Source organism: Sinocyclocheilus grahami, unplaced genomic scaffold (genome assembly GCF_001515645.1).
Source record: "Sinocyclocheilus grahami isolate Dianchi unplaced genomic scaffold, SAMN03320097.WGS_v1.1 scaffold351.1, whole genome shotgun sequence".
In the NCBI taxonomy this organism is placed as follows: domain Eukaryota; kingdom Metazoa; phylum Chordata; class Actinopteri; order Cypriniformes; family Cyprinidae; genus Sinocyclocheilus; species Sinocyclocheilus grahami.
In genome coordinates this window covers 764,198-783,952 of record NW_015505530.1, presented here as the reverse complement: position 1 = coordinate 783,952, position 19,755 = coordinate 764,198, and the positions used below count along the sequence as shown (strand labels likewise).

At 36.0% G+C, this 19,755-nt stretch overlaps 1 pseudogene; it reads left to right on the top strand.

Moving 5' to 3' along the window:
- Window positions 1–669: 669 nt before the first annotated feature.
- The window catches only part of LOC107548632 (tyrosine-protein phosphatase non-receptor type 13-like), a 31,480-nt pseudogene continuing 12,394 nt past the window's right edge, over window positions 670–19,755 (top strand).

Sequence of the window (19,755 nt, the reverse complement as noted above, 5' to 3'; positions counted from 1 at the left end):
GAAATAGACAGGTAAAACCAATTGTTTTAATATACCTTTTTCTTTTTTAATTCTGTGTAATTTTCAATCAAGCTGTAAAACTATGCAAGAAGTGTGGAAACGTTCAATTGTGTGTATTTTAGATACATCTGCTAGCTAGCTTTAGCAAGACAGCCATTTTATTCCAAAAATGTTTTAAATGTAATTTCCACTACAGAATGATATTTAACACAATACGTGGTGAGAAAGAATCAGAATTCTTCTGTGCATGCAACAAGGACATGAAATGAAATGATACATATTCAAATATATACATATAAGGACCACAGCTTCACTCTCAGAAAAAGGTACCAAACTGTGGGCAGTAGCCTTTCAGAAGGTACTTATATGTACATTCTAGGTAATAATATGTACCTTTAAGGTACTAATATTAAGAGTAAGGTGCAAATATGTACCATTTAGCTTTTGTTCCTTAAGGCACTGTCCCAGTGACAGATTTGTACCTCTGTTTTTGGGAGTGTTGAGTAAAAAATGTTCCTGAAGACTTCCTCATCCTCTTTTGTCGCTGCTCATTTAATCCAATTGAGCTCTTAGCTGTAGTCTAAGAATAGTTGTTCAATTTGCAAAAATGTTTCGAGGTCCCACAGACATCAGTTGCTTCTTAGTGATTAGATGTGAGTAGTTTATCAGTAAATGCATTTTTGCATGGTTGTACAATACTACAGTATGCTGAAGCAGAGATTGTGCGTGGCTGGGTCACATGAGGCACTTTGTAACAGAAGGTAAATGAAACATGTAGTGATCCACAGGATTAAAGTGTGTGTGCTGGGACTGAAGGCATCAGAGGGAGATCAGGACCTTAAGACATCGAATGCTAGAAGGTAAAATCTGTTGATATTCCCAAGATGATAGATCACATTTAGTAGAATTTGTACTATTATGTGAATCTATCTACTATTATGTTTTCATTTAAAATTCACAAGCATCAAATGCTAGAAGGTAAAATCTGTTGATATTCCCAAGATGATAGATCACATTTAGTATAGTCTGTTTGTAATTAATGCTGTTGCCATGACTTGGTCAGCTATATTGGTATGCTATTAAAAAGCTACAGTGCTGAGCTGTGTATCTTTGCATGTGTATCTTTTTATTTTGGACAGGGAAAGCCTAGAACCTCTCGAACCTCCTGATATATTTAGTAATTTAGGCAGTGTTTGTACATGCCCCTGTTAGTATTTGTGCACAGAGGCTACACTGTTTGTCAGAGTATTCTCAGATTTGATTATTGTAGGAATGCAGAGAGAGTTTAGTGTCATTTATTTCTCTTAGTGCATGAGAAATTGTATGTCTTCCTATACTTATAGTCTGAGAGAGCTCAAGCTTATATTGATTTTTATTTTAAGTTTAGAGGCACATATATACAGCTTTGTTGATTTAAGTGTTTTTAGCATTTGTCTGCTTAAAATTAAGCATTCTATTTCTGACAGGCCACAAAAAGAAACTCAAGGCTCCTTGTAATGTTCAGACCTATGTTTACACATCTGCAGGTCCTGCTTAACCTTCTTTGGAGTTCAAGCTCATTATTGCATTGGTACAGTTTTGTGTGTGTATGTGTCCAGCCCAAACATTTGTTGTTCTAATTGATCTGATATGAGGCAGTGAACAACCTCAGGTATCTATAAATAACTTATATTTAGATTATTGCATTTGCCATATTTTAGTATGTCCTTTTTTTTACAAAGGTGTTGAGTCAGCCTTTTAACACCCAGGTTGTGTAATTAACTAGACGCTGTAATCTCGCTGTATTGGCACATGGACTTGTTTAATATAATAAGCCTCAAGACAACCAAACAACAAAAGACTGAATGTAAGGTTTTAAAATATACTACATTCTTATTTAAATGCATTTAGTATATTTACTTAATATAATTCATATATATTGTTTAATCTAATTTTTTTAATCTAAATTACATTTTAAATTTTACATTTAGTGTATTTTTGACAATATTACATTTCTGAAAAGTCATATAGATGTCTTATTTTTCAAGCAGTACTTCAGATTTTACAAAATATACTGCTAAATGTCTGAGTCAGCAGTATACAGCAAAATCATTATTATTTATGAGAGCTGTTACATAGCCTTTACATTTTTTTTTTTACATTTTAGTACATTCCTCTTGACTTAAACCAGAGATGAACCTGAAAATATTTTGCTCTCCGTGTCATTAAATGCAATGTAGTATTTTACCTTGACATGATAAAATTAGCAGAGTAAGAGTGTCGTTGACAATAATGTCATGACATGATGGCTCACACTGGTGACATCTCTTGGCACATTTACTTGAGAAGTCACTTGGAGTATCCTTATGGACATTTGATTATATCCCGCTTCTCATGACAGATCACTGTAATCCTTAATTTTTATTTTTAGCTAAATTAATTAAAAAGTCACTAGTATTCTGTTGATAATTTTCTAATAAATCCCCAAAAAGGTGTGTACATTAAAGTTCATTTCTGCTCTAGCTAGCAATTTAGATTTATGAATTTCTACATCAAATCAAAAAGAATGGTACCAAAGAAACATTATTTTGTTAAGTGAATATTATTGATTAGTCCAGTATACATGTACTTGATATGAAATGTCTCCCTCTGGCTTCCATTTTGAGTAGTTACAGTTAGACTCTTCAGACCGCATCAAAAGACTTCAGGAAACTGTCTGTATGTCTGTATTGTTCAGTATTGCAGCAGGGGAAAATACTATAGACTTAGATGTGGAGTAGAATTAGATATTTTAACAAAGATATTTAATATTGGGGAAAAAACAGCTGAAATCTTTTGGCATAGTTTGTAAAACAAATATGTAAAAAAATTTAAATCATAGTTTTGCTATTGATCTGAAAATGATCTGAAAATGACAAACAAAAGTGAAGAAATAAATTTATATGTGTCCTATGAAGTTAGAAATGAAGTGGATAGCTGGAATGAGGTCAGCAAAAGACAAAAATAGATAATTGCAGACAGATTTAGATTTACACATCACAAATTATAAATCATGTTCATGTTCATGTTCAAATCATGTATATTACACAATATTGTTATGAAACATTGGTGATGAGCTCAGAGTCCCTACTGATCACTTTGTTTAGGCTCCATCCTCCTCTTTCAACAGATTTCTCTCCACCTCCATCAGCCAGTTAGCTTGTGTCTCTCCTTCTCAGGTATCTGTCTCTCGATTCCGCAGGATGAGCAGCACGTTTGTGACCCTCGCCGAGGTGCTGGAAGCCAGAGGAGGACCGCTGGAAGAGGACGAGGTATGGTCGCTCCTGCTGGGCTCAGCTGAATCACTCTTAGACCTTTCCTACAAAGGTAAAACACTGACCTTGAAGTTAGGTGATTTTTCCTGATGGTGAAGAGGGCACTCCATGCAAAATGAATTGAATGTGGGTCTGTTTTTCTAGGTCACAATATCTGCAACATTATAACTCCTGCATCACTGCTCTTGTCCACGACTGGGATGCTGGCATTCAAGAACTGTGCTATGACAGATGAGTTGTGTGCCTTCACAGCCCCAGAGATGCTGCAAGGCCGTACCATCTCCACCAAGCTAGCCATGGAGAAGGTCAGTTTCATTCAGCGATGCATGGCATGTAGTCTATATATTATTGTTATGATTACATATGTTCCTGTGGCTCAGTGGTGAAGCGTTGCGCAAAGGTCGTGGGTTCAATTCCCAGGGAACACACATAATGATAAAAAATGTATAGCCTGAATGCACTGTAAGTCGCTTTGGATAAAAGTGTCTGCTAACTGCATACATTTAATTTAATTTTAATTTAATTTATTATACATAGCAAATCAAATCAGGTTCTCTTCACAAAATGACTGATTTTTACGAAGAACACTGCGAATAGAGTCATATCAATAGGAATAGTGCACTATAGAGAAGGAGAGGGAAAACTAAACTGTCTGTGTCTGCGTCCAGTTAGCTGTATTCCCACTTTATTTATTTATTTTACGGCTTTTTTTCACACCCTCAAAAAAGAGCTAACTTAGAAATACTGACCTGTCAAATGCTCAGCGCATTCTATAGGCGCCTTAAAGTGGTGATATGATATGCAGTGAAAATAAATGTATTCTCACTGATGCGTAAAATTTAATTTATTTAATGCTGCAGGCTCCTCTGTTTAGGTTCAGTAATTTTACTCTAATGGCAATGCATAGGTCATTTTCTATGCAATTAAAGTGAAATAACTGAACATAAACGTAGGAGCCTGCTAAAAATCCTCATTTTAGATGAAAATTTCAGATGGCACTTAGTGTTAACACTTAATGTTAGTTAATATGTCGACCGATATTGTTTTTTTGACAGCCGATGAATATCTTAGAAAACAGGGTGGCCGATATAAATGTATTTATTTTAATTAATATTTAAGAAATTTGAAATCATTTGAAAATGGATTTAAAAGTAAATTTGTAAAATAAACATACTTATACTTTAGATGACAAAGTATTTTTCACAAATAAATAAATATTTAATAAAATAATTAAAAAGGAAGTAAACTGTAACCAACTGAGCACTCAGTATTCTGGGAAGTTTATGTGCATTGGGAATCGTATTTTTTCAAATAAAACCAAAGTAACACTCATTTTACATACAGCACACATTGAAAATGACATGAATATGACAGTGGGCAAACGCATAAAGCGCAGCATAATTTGAAATCAGAATTGAATGTTTAAGCATTCAATTTGCACGAACCGAAAGTCACGCAAAGAACACACGATCATGCAGGTCACATGCACACTTCACAAGATCTCACAACTGGATTCGACTAAGTTTGTAAGGTTTGTGAAATTAAATTTTCATTAGCCATTCAAAGATTTGTTTAAATGATGTAAATGCGTATTTGCAGAATGCTGACGGCAAACGATAAAGTATTATAATGTTTGCCTTTCTATTACTAATAATATAAAAGCAATCATTATAATACTTTTTGTATACATTTAAATTTCTTTGTTTAACAGTTCTATCGGATTATTAGACAGACTTCTATCGGTATTAGACAGAACTGAGCACTGTGTGCTCACTGCCGTTCTCAGCGCCGTCAAAATAAAAGTCCCGCCTCGAACGCATCGGCCAAACAGAAAAATGTCAAACGTTGGCGATATATCGGTCAACCACTAGATAATGTATTAACTAACATGAACAAACAATGAACAATTTATTACAGTATTTATTCATCTGTGTTAATGTTAGTTAATGAAAATACAGATTGTTAGTTCATGTTGCCAAGCACAATTTTGGATTTTAATTTTAGTTGAAATTACATTAACTCAGATTAATAAATGCTGTACAATTATTGTTAATGCTTAGTTCATGTTAACTAATGCAGTTAACTAATGAATCTTATTGTTAAGTGTTACCATTTTTTGTCACCTGTTATTTTAGAAAAAGTGCTTGAATGCTCAATATGTTGATGATTTTTGTCTTTTCTTCCAGATAATCGTGTATTCTCTTGGGATGACTCTGTATTGGTCAGTTGATTATCATCTCCCTCAAAACCAGGTCAGTCTCATTGAAATTAGAGTAAGAAAAAAAGGGAAAATCAAGTAAAATATTGATGAACAAATCATGCCAGTGTAGAATAAGGCAGCTACATTAAGCTTCTCACCTTCAATGTGAAAATAAATGTGTTTTCTGCTTGTTCAGCCCATTCAGCTAAGTGACTCTCTGAACTGCCTTCTCCTGAGCATGTGTGAGGACATGGCCCATCGACGAGCCAACCTGAACTCCATCTTGGAGGTGTGTGAATCACACCACAAAGCATCTCTGCTGCCTCCTCCCAACAAAGTCATCAAACAACTGGTAGAGGACGTCTTCCAAGACTCTGTGAGTTAAAAAAGAGCATTTATCATTTATACCTCATATACTTCTCAATTGCTCAATTTAAAAAAATATTAGCCAAGAAGTTCATGAGATTTCATTTCCAGGTGGATCGAGCTGCTTTAACTAAAAATGTTGTGCAGTTGAGTGGGAAAAGTCAGATGATCAGAGAAAGACTACATGGTAGGAATTTCATCCTCTTCTGTTCTTATAGTTGTGAAATTGTAAAGAAGTGTTGTCAAATTAGTTAAAATATGAAAATAATATTAATATTTTTGTTTCACATTTTAAAATGTTATTTTTATATTTTAATTTTTAAAAATGATATTGCAAGTAAATGTGATTTGATGTCTTGATACATATGCAAGTTAGTTGTTGTAATGGGTATTAATAGAAGAGTTTTAGCCTGTCATGTTAGAATCGGTGCACGTCAGATCCTTTGCATAACAGGTCTAAGTAAGTGCGGATGCCACATATTTGGCTTAAACGCTGTCCTTAACTAATCGTTTCAGTGGTAATCCCAACATATTCCTTGGATTATAATGTTTATCTTAAAAATTAAATTAGTAAAACCCTGCAGGTTTGACTAACATGTGCGTAAGAAAGCACCACTGCACCAATAAAATAGTGTCCACAATAGGATTAACAGCTTAACTTAAACCGAACATGGGATTACAAAAGGTTGTGATCAGGCTCAAAGCGCTGATTCTTAAACACAAACTGTAATGTAAAGCGTAGTGATCTTATGTTTGGCCATTTTCCAGAGGTTACTTGTGCAACCATGTGCAGTATAAACTGCTGTATATGCAGTGGATGCACAGTATGCGTTACGTGTCGGTAGTGATCAGGGCTCTGTTGAGCAGGTAAGCGTGGACCATATCCTGGTTATACAGAGGGGAACGGAGCTTCAGGAGAGACTCGCAGACTGTCTTTGGACTCCGAGCTAAAGCAAGGTAAGCTCATACACTAGCATTCAAAGATTTGGAGTCTGTATGTTTTTTGTTAATAAAATGTTTTTGAAAAAAACTCTCTTATGCTCACCAAGTTAATTTAAAAAATATATAGTAAATTATATGAAAATAAATATAGTTTTCTATTTTAATATCTTTTAAAATGTCTTTTATTCCTGTCATGGCAAAACTAAATTGTCAGGAGCCATTACTCCAGTCTTCAGTGTCACATGATCATTCAGAAATCATTAGAATATGCTGATTTGGTGCTCAAGAAACATTTCTTATTATTATTATACTTTTTCAAAGTTCTTTGATTAATAGAAAGTTAGAATAAAAAGAACAACATGTATTTGAAATAGAAATCTTTTGTAACATTATAAATTACTTTACTATTACTTTTGATCAATTTAATGCATCCTTGCTGAAAAAAATATTCATTTTTGATTACCTTATGACCCCAAAATTTAAACAGTAAAGTATTTCACGTGTTTACATGTTTAGTGAATCTTTTGTTACAGTTTAAAATGCCAATTTGTTAAATCTTTTTTTCTCTTTATTGCAGAGCATTTAGACATACAGTAGCTAATTATTTTATTTTATTTTTCAATATTCAGTTTAGCTGATTTTTCCCCCCCCCCAGGAATTTCCCAACAACAGAAAACCTGGTCTCTCAGAAGTAGACCTAATCAGACCACATCCTATCTGGGTTCAAACAAGTTAGTAGTATTATTATGCATTTTTAAATGTAATATCAGGCTGTTAAACATTAGTGCTGTTAATGTCAATCTCTGATGCTTTGTTATCCCAGAATTCCACTGGGGCTTCACCACAGACGAAGCACAAGTTGTTGGCTGTCACAAAGTACATGTCTCAACGTTCCCAAAAAGGGTGAAACCCGGCCGTCCAGTCCCTGTATCACTGTTAGTGAGTCTGCAGTCAGCCTCTCCCAAAGGAAAGCCAAGGTAATGTTCTTAGCATCTGTGCTGTACAATAATATGTTTGCTGCATCCTATGCTTACTTAATTAGATGTTAATTGCGTGTTTCCATGTTTTAATTGTAGAGTCTTGGGCCTGAATTTACCAGGATGATTGATGAACCTCAAATAGTTTTAGAGCTGCCGGGATCTATAGTGGTAAACGATGTCTTAGTACTTTTGGTTACTTATATAACACACTTCAGTTTTAAGCGTTCAGCACTTCTGTTCAGCTTTACTGCACTAACTTTACTGCCAAGTTTGTGTCTCTTTATATTTAGCTTCTTCCCCCTTTCTCTCTCGATCGATACAGTCAAAGAAAGGCAAGTCAGGCTTGTCTCAAAGGGAAGTTAATGTGATCATGCCAAATGAACAGTGTGTGGCAGTGAAATGTGACATCAAGTCCCGTGGGAGAGATGTCTTCGACATGGTTGTGGCGCACGCTAACCTCGTGGAGCACTTTTACTTTGGCCTTGCTTTCATTGATGGTAATTCAGTCTTTATATATACCTTTGTGTACTCTTGTGTGGTTTTAATGACTGTAAAAGGATCAAGTGTTTGTAATGTACATTTTTAACTGTCTTAAGTAATTGAGCATTAATTAAATTTTTTTTCTCATTTAGATGGTGAATTTTTCTTTTTGGACCCTGAGACAAAAATCTCAAAGGTTGCCCCAGATTACTGGAAGAAAGTGGCTTCTGCAAAATTTACGCTTTTTCTCCGTGTCAAATTTTTCCCTGATGACATCTCCTACATTTTGTATGTCTTTTTCTACTGTCTTAGGGGCCATTCACACAGAACACACTTTTGCATTCCACTGTGCTGCTTTTCCATTGTTTTTATATGTAAACGTGCTAGACGGATGTGTTTGACCATTGCATTGATACGCCATTCTAAAAACTCTGTGCATAAGTTAAGTTTTATTTAAGTTCAACTTAAATAAAACGTTTCTCTATAAATTTTTTCACTCCACTGCTTTGCATTCTGTATGAATGGCCCCTTACAGTTTGCACATACATAATATTTAGATTGTCTATTTAAAGACCACATGATATCCGAGTTTTGTGGCTTTTAGTCTATGTCTGTCAGGTTTGGGGTCATCTATGTGCTAGTTTACTCCAAAAACTAACTTTTAGTACATATATACTACCTTTCAAAAGTTATTACTTTTATTCAGAAAATATGCATTAGAATGACCAAAAGTGACAGTAAAGACAATTATAGTGGAACAAAAATGTATATATTTCATATAAATGCTGTTCATTTGAATTTTCTATTAAGCGAATAATCCTGAAAAAAATATATCGCTGTTTTCACAACCGTGTTGAGCAGAACAACTGTTTTCAACATTGATAATAATAAGAAATGTTTCTTGAGCACCAAATCAGCATATTAGAATGATTTCTGAAGGATCATGTGACCCTGAAGACTGGAGTAATGGCTGCTGAAAATTCAGCTTTGCCATCACATGAATAAATTACATTTAAAAAAATATCAAAACAGAAACCATTTATTTAAAATGTTAATAATATTTTACAATATTACTGTATTGATCAAATAAATGCAGTCAGGGTGAGTATAAGAGACTTCTTTAAAACATTAAAAAAAACCTTACTTAGTAAGATATTTTTCTTGCAGGAAAATGAACCAAAAGAAAACTGCACTCGTCAAGTGATTTCACTGGGTCTTTAATGGACATTATATCTAATAGTTTGCAGTGAAGTTGTACTCTTTTATTCTAATGCTCACTTTTTTTTAAAGGCATAGACTTACACAACACCAGTACTATCTCCAGCTGAGGAGGGATGTTCTGGAGGACAGAGTGCACTGTAATGAGGAGACTGCATTGTTTCTTGCTGCATTAGCACTGCAGGCTGAGTTTGGAGATTATATGCCTGAAGTGAGTGAGATATTAATGAACATTTGAACAACAGATCTACCTAGACTGTATTCTGAAATATTACACTGACTTTTTCAGGTTTATGGGAAGAATTATTTCCAAATGGAGCAGTACATCTCTAAGAGAGTCATAGAGAAAGTGGCCTTGCCCTGTTTAAGAGAGGAGTTGCCAAGGTTACATGCCAATAATGCCCACATGCTTCCAGAGGAGGCTGAGATGGAGTTCTTAAAGGTTCTTTCTTTTGGCCTTCAGTTAGAGCCACTCATTCTAAAATTACTCTTGTAATGCTTATAAAACTAAGCAATAGAATAAATAAGCTCTCAGATCAATAGTAGTTTCGCTCAAACATCTGGCGGTTTGATCATAGTTTGTCGGTGTCTCATGTGTCTTTCTTGCTTTTATAGATTGCACAGCAGCTGCCAGAGTATGGGGTGCTGTTCCATAGAGTTGCCCGTGAAAGGAAACCTATTATTGGAGAGCTGGTTTTGGGAATTTGTGCCAAAGGAATTATGGTTTATGAAGTCAAGAACAGTTCTCGGGTGTTAACCCGCAGATTTCCCTGGACAGAAATAGACAGTCTCTCAACAAGTGTGAGTTTATTATTTGTGTGGCTTATGTTGCTTGTTTACGTCTTTTTTTGTTACTTTGTGAAATCCAGAAACATGCTATTTGAAGTTCAAAACACCAATATGATGAGGTTTTAATCATTTTCCATTAATCCTGTCAAAGAGACGAAAATTTACCATTGAGTGCCGCCCGAGTGGGAAGAGGCACTCGTTTGTGACCGAGAGCTCAAAGATCGCACAGTACCTCCTGAACCTCTGCTCAGCCCAGCACAAGTTTCACAGTGAGATGACCTCTCGTCAACTGACCTACTGTTTAGCCTCAGGTGTGTAGAATTCTTTCTGTATACAGAGTCATTTGAGGTTGAATATACATCAGTGTTGTGCTCCAGTGAACTTTTTTTAGTTTATCGTTTTCATCAGTTATTTCTTTTTTATTAGTTTATCATTTTCATCAGCTATAAAGGTTTGATAGTTTGTCAACTGGTAGTTTGTTATTTTTCTTATATTTCATCTTAGATGACAATGTGGCAAAATATACATCAATATGCCGTGCTCGACAAAATCAAATAAAGAGGCTGTCTTGCTCGGAGATTGTGCTCAACAATATTGGTTTGAATGTGTTACCAAATGACTCCATGAGCAAGTCTTGCGATGACTTGTCAGTAAAAATCGGAGTTCGGATTCGGCAACCGAACGAAGTAAATTACATTCCTGAACCAAGAACTCCAAGTGAGCTGAAAGACCAGAGCCAAAGCAACAGGTGTGTTAATGGATCTGCTCTGCAAATCATTTCAATCACAATACAAACCAAATATTTATCATATGGTGTTGATCTTCCTTGCCTGCAGCCCACCAGAAGCTTTCAGTCCTCCAGTCTATCGCATCATGTCCAATGTCTCTTTGCAAAAGCATGACTCAGAGGTTCATTCCACCACCTCGTCTATAAGAGGTAAACGGTGAAGCTCTAAAGTTTCTCTCTGGATTTAATGTTAAAGTTTGACTATGACTTCTAACAATTAGCTTACATTTCTATGATAATGATATTTCTAATATTTGCAATGTAAATATTTAACCCTCATGTTCTTTTTAGGTTCTTAGAAATTTCAGGACCATTTTAATAGCCTGAAAAACAAGTTGATAGCTGCTTCATAACTTTACCTAATTTTATGGGAACTGATTATAAACAACATTTCAACTCAGTAACATGCTTCAAACATTAAACAATTAAGTTATGCTCAATATTAAATGATAAAGTCGATATTTCATTTGTATTATTGGGTTTATATTATACAGTGGGTATAGAAAAGAATCACCCCCCTTTAAAATAATCACATTTTGATGCTTTGTAGCCTGAAATGAAGACAGACACAGTTTTTGTTTTATGCAACTTTTTTGTTTTATACTCAGTGCAGCTTATAACATCCAAGTGAAAGATATAACACCAACATGTCAGAAAAAAATATAAATAAAAAACAGAATCACTGAGTTGGAAAAAGGATCACCCCCTTCTAAAATGACTTGTAAACTCAATCACGTGTAGCTAATGACCTTCTCACTGGCACACAAAGCCATTTGAATTTCAACTGTGATCAGCAATGGTCATTCTGATTAGCCCAGCATGAAAAGAGCTTTCCTGGAGCATTTTAGTCCTTGGTAGTGCAACTGAAGTAAACTATGGGTGACAAGGCACTGCCAAAAGGTCTCCGGGATAAAGTTGTGGACAGGCACAAGTCAGGAGATGGATACAAAAACATTTCAAAGGCTTTATCAATGCATTGAAGCACGGTGAAGTCTGTTGTTAAGAAGTGGAAGGTATTTGGTACAACACAGACCCTCCCTGGATCAGGACGTCACTCTAAACTGGATGAAAGAGCCAGGAGGAAACCGGTCAGAGAGGCGACCAAGAGGCCTACAGCAATCCTGAAGCAGTTGCAGGAATTTATGACAAAGAGTGGTCATAATGTGCATGTGACAACAATATCACAAATTCTCCACAAATGTGGCTTGTATGGGAGGGTTGCAAGAAAAAAGCCACTCCTCAAGAAAGGCCACAGGCAGTCACGACTGAGCTTTGCCAAAACACAGCTTGAAGATTCTGAGGCAGATGAGACTAAAAATGAATTATTTAGCCTCAACACCAATCGATATGTCTGGTGGAAATCCAATACAGCTCACCATCCAAATAACAGCATTCCTCCAGTAAAGCATGTAGGTGGTGATATGCTGTTCTGGGGTGTTTCTCTGCAGCAGCGACTGGAGCACTTGTCAGGAGAGAAGGAAAAATGGATGGGGCAAAATACCGTCAAATTCTTGAGGAAAATCTGCTGCTCTCTGCCAGAAAGTTGTCAATGAGAAGAAATGTACCTTCAACCATGATAATGACCCAAAGCACACAGCAAAACTGACCACACAGTGGTTGAAGAAGAAAAATGTGAATGTCCTAGTCAGAGCCCAGACTTAAACCCCATTGAAAATCTGTGGAATGACTGCAGTCCACAAACAGTCCCCATCAAATTTAACTGAACTTGAGCAGTTCTTCAAAAAAGAGTGGGCAAATATTGCAAAGTCTAGATGTGCAAAGTTAGTAGAAACAAATCCCAACAGACTAAAGGCTGTATTTAAAGCAAAAGGTGGTTCAACAAAATACTGACACAAAGGGTGATCCTTTTTTCCAACTCAGAGATTTTGTTATTTTGTTTGTTTGTTTTTTCTGACATGTTGGTGTTATATCTTTCACTTGGATGTTATAAGGTGCACTGAGTAAATACAGCTGGATAAAACAAAAATGGTATCCTTTTTCATTTCAGGCTGCAAAGTAAAAATGTTTTATTATTTTAAAGGTGGGTGATTCTTTTCTATACCCACTGTGTGTCATTTTTTAATCCATTAATTTTTTTAGTGGACACACCCACAAGAACAACCCCAGAGAGAGAAATCATCTGTGTTACTTTAAAGAAGGATCCCAAACTTGGTTTCGGTGAGTGAAAATGAGTGTGCATCTTTTATGTAACATTAAGCATTTGCAGTAATCGTGCTCCAAAATGCTGATGTATCCCTTTTTGATGAAAAGGTTTTGTAATTGTCGGAGAGGACAACACGGGGAAGTTAGATCTAGGAATTTTCATTGCATCCATCGTTCCCGACGGACCGGCTGATAGGGACGGCAGAATCAGACCAGGTAAATATCCTGAACATTTTTCCTCTTTTATGTCAAAAAAGAGAAAAGAAAGAAAAGTCTTTCAGTTTCTTTTGTTTGTGTTTAGGTGGTCGGCTGATCTCTATGAATAAGATCAGTCTAGAGGGGGTAACGTTTAATATAGCTGCTGCCATACTGCAGAGCAGCCCAGATGAAGTGGAGCTCATAGTGTCCCAACCCAAACGTATGTCTTCATAGTGTACCAATCCATTACGTATTTGTCTTGATCTGTCTTTATAATTAAACTATCAAAGATGAAGTGTGTACATTTTTTATATTTAAAATACATTCTCCTATCCCAGCAAGCCATTACTGTATATCTGTATTTTTGCAATTATAGTACATTTGGTGATAGTAATTACACATTTATCTTTAAAAGAAAAAACTAACCACTGTCAGGTAATTTGTTTCCATTTTTTTTGTTCCTGAGTAGAGGATCTTCGGGACAGTAAGACCTCACTGGCTACAAGTAATTTAGGGATGATGCTGGAAAGAGGCTTTGGCTCTCAAAGCACCCTGAGTGCAGAGTACAGGCCTGTGATGGAGGAGCTGGAGGAGACCCTCTCCAACATCATGACTCCTAAAATGGGCAAAAGGCTGCACATACCTGTGGTGCGGATTCTGGATATTCAGGTATGATTTACAGTGATGCAGTCTGTTCAGTTTATTGGAAAACATCTGACATGAACAAAAGCTATGCGAAATCATTTTTTATTATTCATCCTATACAGGATAGGATGTCTAATAATTCTTCCGGCTTCAGCTCAAAGCCAGGTGAAGCAATCTACATGGAGCTCAGAAAGATCAACAGCAGCTTGGGAATCAGTGTTGCTGTGAGTTTTTACTCAGTGTAGTGTTCATTTAATTTCTCAAATCTTAAAACATGGAGTATGATACTATTTTTAATGATTTTTAGGGGGGAATCAACACTAATGTACATCATGGAGGAATCTACATCAAAAGCGTGATGCCAGGAGGAGCGGCAGATCAAGATGGAAGAATACAGATAGGTTAGGATCCATCATTACCAATTATAAAACCTAATATTCAATTAAATTCATGTTCTGTTAGTCAGACTTTTCCTAGAATAATGTTTTAAAGACCTAATTTTTGTAAGATGACAGTTGGTAAGATGAAAGAAATCTGTTATTTGATCAAAAATACAGATAAAATCACTAATATTGTAAAATATTATTACAATTTCTGTTTGAATATACAGTAGTTTAAAATGGAATTTATTCCTATCATGACAAAGCTGATTTTTCAACAGCCATTGCTCCAGTCTTTAGTGTCACATGACCCTTTAGAAATCATTCTAATATGCTGATTTGGTGCTGGAAAAACATTTCTTATCAATGCTGAAAACAGTTGTGCTGTGTAACATTTTTGTGGAAACCGTGGTATAATGTTTTTCAAGATTTTTGGATGAATAGAAAATTCAAGAACGGCATTTATTTGAAATGGAAATCTTTTGTAACTAATTTATAAATATACAATTTAAAATGAGTACATTTACTGTCACTTTTGATGACAAAAATCCTTGCTGAACAAAATACTAATATCTTTGAAAAACCAAAAACCTTACTAACACCTTTTGAACATAGTGGTATATGTTCCAGTTTGTGCTCTATGCATATTTATCATCTCCTTGGCGATGTACAAATATGACCCCGGATGTGTTCCAAACATGCTAATGAGCATGAATATGCAACATCCTGAGTCCTGACTGGTTGTGAGGCATGATTGGTGTTGACAGCTCAATGAATTCTTGTATGTGTGACAGGTGACAGGCTGCTGGAGGTGGATGGCTGTAATCTGCGTGCCGTCACACATAGGCAGGCAGTAGAGTGCCTGAAGAGGACGGGGGAGGTACTGACATGTGTTTGCTTTACTTCTGAGTGGTACAATCACAACCGTTTATGTAATTGCATATGATTGAGCCCACAGTATGACACTAACACTCATGATTACATATGTAAGACAGTTACCTTTTTTCATATTTGAAGTGATATATATTTTTCAGTGATATTTTTATACTATTTATGTACTATTATATAATTTATTAATATTTTGAATTAGCTCTTATTCTGTATTTCCAGTTTTCATTTTAATTTTTGTTTGTTATTTATTTATTTATTTTGTAATTTTCATTAGTTTTTGTTTTTATATTTCTGTTTAACTTTAATTTTGTTTTAAATTTTAGTTTTAGTCATTTTAGTATTTCAAGTTATTTTATTTCAGTTAGCTTCCAAGGCAGCATTTTAATTTTAATTTTCATTCAAGTTTAAGTTTTTTATTTGAATGAAAACCATAATAATTAAGAAAAACAGTTTTTAATAGCTTTAGTTTTAGGTAACAGTCACAAAACAGCTCGGAGGCCAAATGAAGTGAAGGCTTATTCTTCACCTGACAAGCATTTTGACATGTGAGTCAGTTCAGTCTTTAGTAGCAGAGCACTTGCGTTAAGTTTGTTTTTACGAACAGTTAAAGAGCAGTTACTTTCATTTAATCTTAGCTGACATTTTGAGAAGTAATTGCTGTAGATGTGAACTGTAGCACAAGGGGCGAGCCAAAGGTCACATTATGTCTGAAGAGCCAGTGCTCCTCTCTTCAGCATGTCAGTTGCTTTAGGACAACAACATTATCAACCCTTGTTTTCTTACGGGTTCTCAGACTGCACAAAAGAAAGATCTAAAGTGAAAGCATACGTGTTGGTCGATATTTTTGTCTGGGCTAATAAGATTTTCTGGGGTATGACACTGAGCCCTGCGTTGTCATACTGACACACTATTACACTTAAGCTGACCAACCACACGCACTGGTTAGGTAACAGGCCTTGTGTTAAGCAGAGTGATGACGTGAGAATGTTCACTATAGGTGTGCAGCCGATATGATAAAATAAGAAGACATATTGCTTTAATGACGGTGCTATTTTCAGGTGGTGAGCCTGGTTCTGGAACGAGAGCCTCCAGTGGTGTTAGACACTTCCAGTGCCTCGTCCACGTTGGAGAGACAGAGATCTCCTTCACCCTTCAGTGCACAGAGCACGCCCACCCCCCTGAGGAGAGATGTGACCATGGAAACGCCCTTGTCTGTCAGGGCCAAGGACTTCAGCTTTGTGTCAGATGGTGAGACACGGATCAGAGAGGGGGAGAAAACACTGCAAAACATGTCAGCTGAACCTGACAGCGACTCTGTGCTAGCTGCCAGACCCGTGTAACTCAAAGACCCAGCCAAATTTAGATCTCGTCTGGAGGAACATTGTTTTTTATGTATATATTACATCATCATAATTACATTTTTGCGCTGGTGTATGTTTTGCATCAAATTTGACAGTTAGTCACTTTTGGATGCAAAATTTCGTTTTTTTTTTTAAATAGATAGCACATCCAAAAATGAAAATTCTGTCATCAATTACTCAACCTCATGCCATTCCAAACCTGTATGATTAGTTTTTTTTCTTCTGTGGGAAACAGAAAGTGAAGTGTTGCAAAAAGCATCATAAAAGCAGTCCGTTTGACTATATTGCAAATCTTTTGATGTCGTATGATTAGTGTTGTTATTATTTACTAAAGCTATTACAAATAATTTTGGATAATTTAAATTTAATAAATAAATATTTCTATTACCACAGGAAGTTCTGCATCTTCTCCAAAAATTTCCATCTGAGATCAGGCTGTCAATCTGCAGACCCTCACAGGATGAACATACAGATATTGAGACCCCTCTGGTAAAATCCTTTTTGCTACATGGCTGGCAATGACTCTAAATTTGAAATGTTACGGTATTTCTCAAACTCACATCTCTTTTTGACAGGGTCTTGACACACTTCCAGCCCGTGCACTGAGATCCAGGTCTCTAGACCTGCAGGTGAGCACTGTCGCCCCAGACTTTAGTGAACTTCTCAAGAAGCGGGTAATAGAGACGGGTCTAAAGAAAGAAGTTTGCCCAGAGAAAACCCAGGAGATCCTCTTGACCCAACAGAAACAAGATACTGAGCTGGTGGATATGACTATATCAGCCCCTCCACCCCTACCTCCACGTCCATCATCAGGTGAAGCTGGAGAACCAAAACCACATGCCATAATAGGGGAGGGGCATGAGAACAAAGCCCCACCCCCAACTCCTCCCCCAACACCAAGCACTGTAAAAGTGACCGCAGCCAACACAGCACCAACTCCTGCAGTCCCTGAAACAGCAATTACAGCCCATCAGCAAGAAGATGATACCATCTCAACCAATCATGTCTCAGCTTATACCAGGTAAAGGCCTGTTTATTTCTGTGATATGTTCTATAAAATTATCAATAGGATCCTAACATTAAATATAAATGTGCCATTTAATGCAGAATCAAATTTTCGTTTTGGTTTGGAGAATGTTTGAGATATAGTACCGTTTAAAATTTGGAGTGTGTTAGATTTTTTTTTTTAAAGAAGTCTCTTATGCTCACCAAAGCTGCATTTATTTGATCAAAAATACAGTAAATATAGTAATATTGTGAAATACTTTCTATTTTAATGTGATAAAATGTAATTTATTCCTGTGATGGAACAGCAGAATTTTCAGCAGTCATTACTCTAGCTGTCAGTGTGACATGATCCTTCAGAAATCATACTAATATCCCGATTTGATGCTCAGTTCGTATAATTATCAATGTTGAAAACAATTGTGATGCCTAATATTTTTGTGAAAACTGTGATACATTTTTCTTTGAATATAAAGTTCAAAAGAACAGCATTTATTTGAAATATAATTTTTTTTAACACTATAAATGTCTTTTTTGGTCAATTTCATGCATCCTTGTTGAATAAAAGTTTTAACTTAAAAAAATGTAAATTCAGAACTTCCTCCTTGACCCAAAAACTAACCATTTATTAAAACCAACACTGTGCCATAACCAGATGGGACTTGGTATGTTTCCGGTAAATGCAATTTGTCTGTCTACACTAAACACAAAAATGCTGCACAATGGAACACAGTCAGTTCATATTTAAGGTTTAATATGCAGCTATGTGGAATGGACTTTTGAACCAATGAGATTTCACTGTAATTTGGGCTACCCAGTTCAAAGCCACTTAAATTAGAAATGATCAACAAAATTATGTAAGTTGTGGTTTATAGTTACAACAACAACTGGGGATGTTTATTCATATAAGACAATGATCTTGAAAGACTAACATATGTCTTTATCACAGTCAAACAACTGAAGACGTGGACGAGAGCATGACAAGTTTCACAGCTAATGGACTGACTGTCATAGCTGATGAGGAATACTTGACCATCACCACCACAGCGTCCTCTCCTCCAAGCAGCAGCATTTCTGTCTCCAATGAACCGCCCCCTCCACCGGCCCTTTCTCCATCACTGCTAAGCACACCTCCATCCTACCAACAAGCAACTCAAGCGTCATCCCCAACAATACTTCATGCGCAGTTCACCACCCCTTCAGCCAGCAACAATAATGGCTGGGACGACGATGAAGAAGAGGAGGATGAGGAAGATCCCAGAAGGGTAAAGTCTGATTGCATTTGCCTATAGATGTACAATCCCTCAACATAAATTTCAATGCTGGTTAATGCTCAAACTTTAACATTCACTACCTACTTAATTTACTTAAATCCTATCTGAAAACATATTTTTAGGATGGTCTTTATTCGTTTATGCATGCATTGTTACTTGTTTTTCTGTTTTCTGTGAAACCGCCTTGAGAAGCTTGCTTTTTAAAATAAAGTGCTAAAGTTTTACAATGCTGGTTAATGCTCAAACTTTAACATTCACTACCTACTTAATTTACTTAAATCCTATCTGAAAACATATTTTTAGGATGGTCTTTACTTGATTTTATTCGTTTATGCATGCATTGTTACTTGTTTTTCTGTTTTCTGTGAAACCGCCTTGAGAAGCTTGCTTTTTAAAATAAAGTGCTAAAGTTTTATATTATTATTATTATTATTATTATTATTATTATTATTTAATGCTGGTCTAGCTGGTGAACTAGCATAGCCATGTTGTTTACCATACCTTTTCTTCTTCTTTTAGGACATATTGAAGGAGTTTGAACTGACTGTCTCATTGACCAAATCATGGTGTGGCAGTTTCGGTTTTACAATAACCAGGAGTAAACTGGACAACTGCTTTTACGTCCAGGAGGTCCTGGATAATCCGGCCAAAGCAGATGGCAGACTGAGGGCAGGAGACAGGCTTGTTATGGTACAGCTTTTCCCACCATTAGAAACATAATCACAGTTATGCAGTTATGACCGTCCCTTTCTAAAGATTTCATAAGAATGGATTTGATTGTCA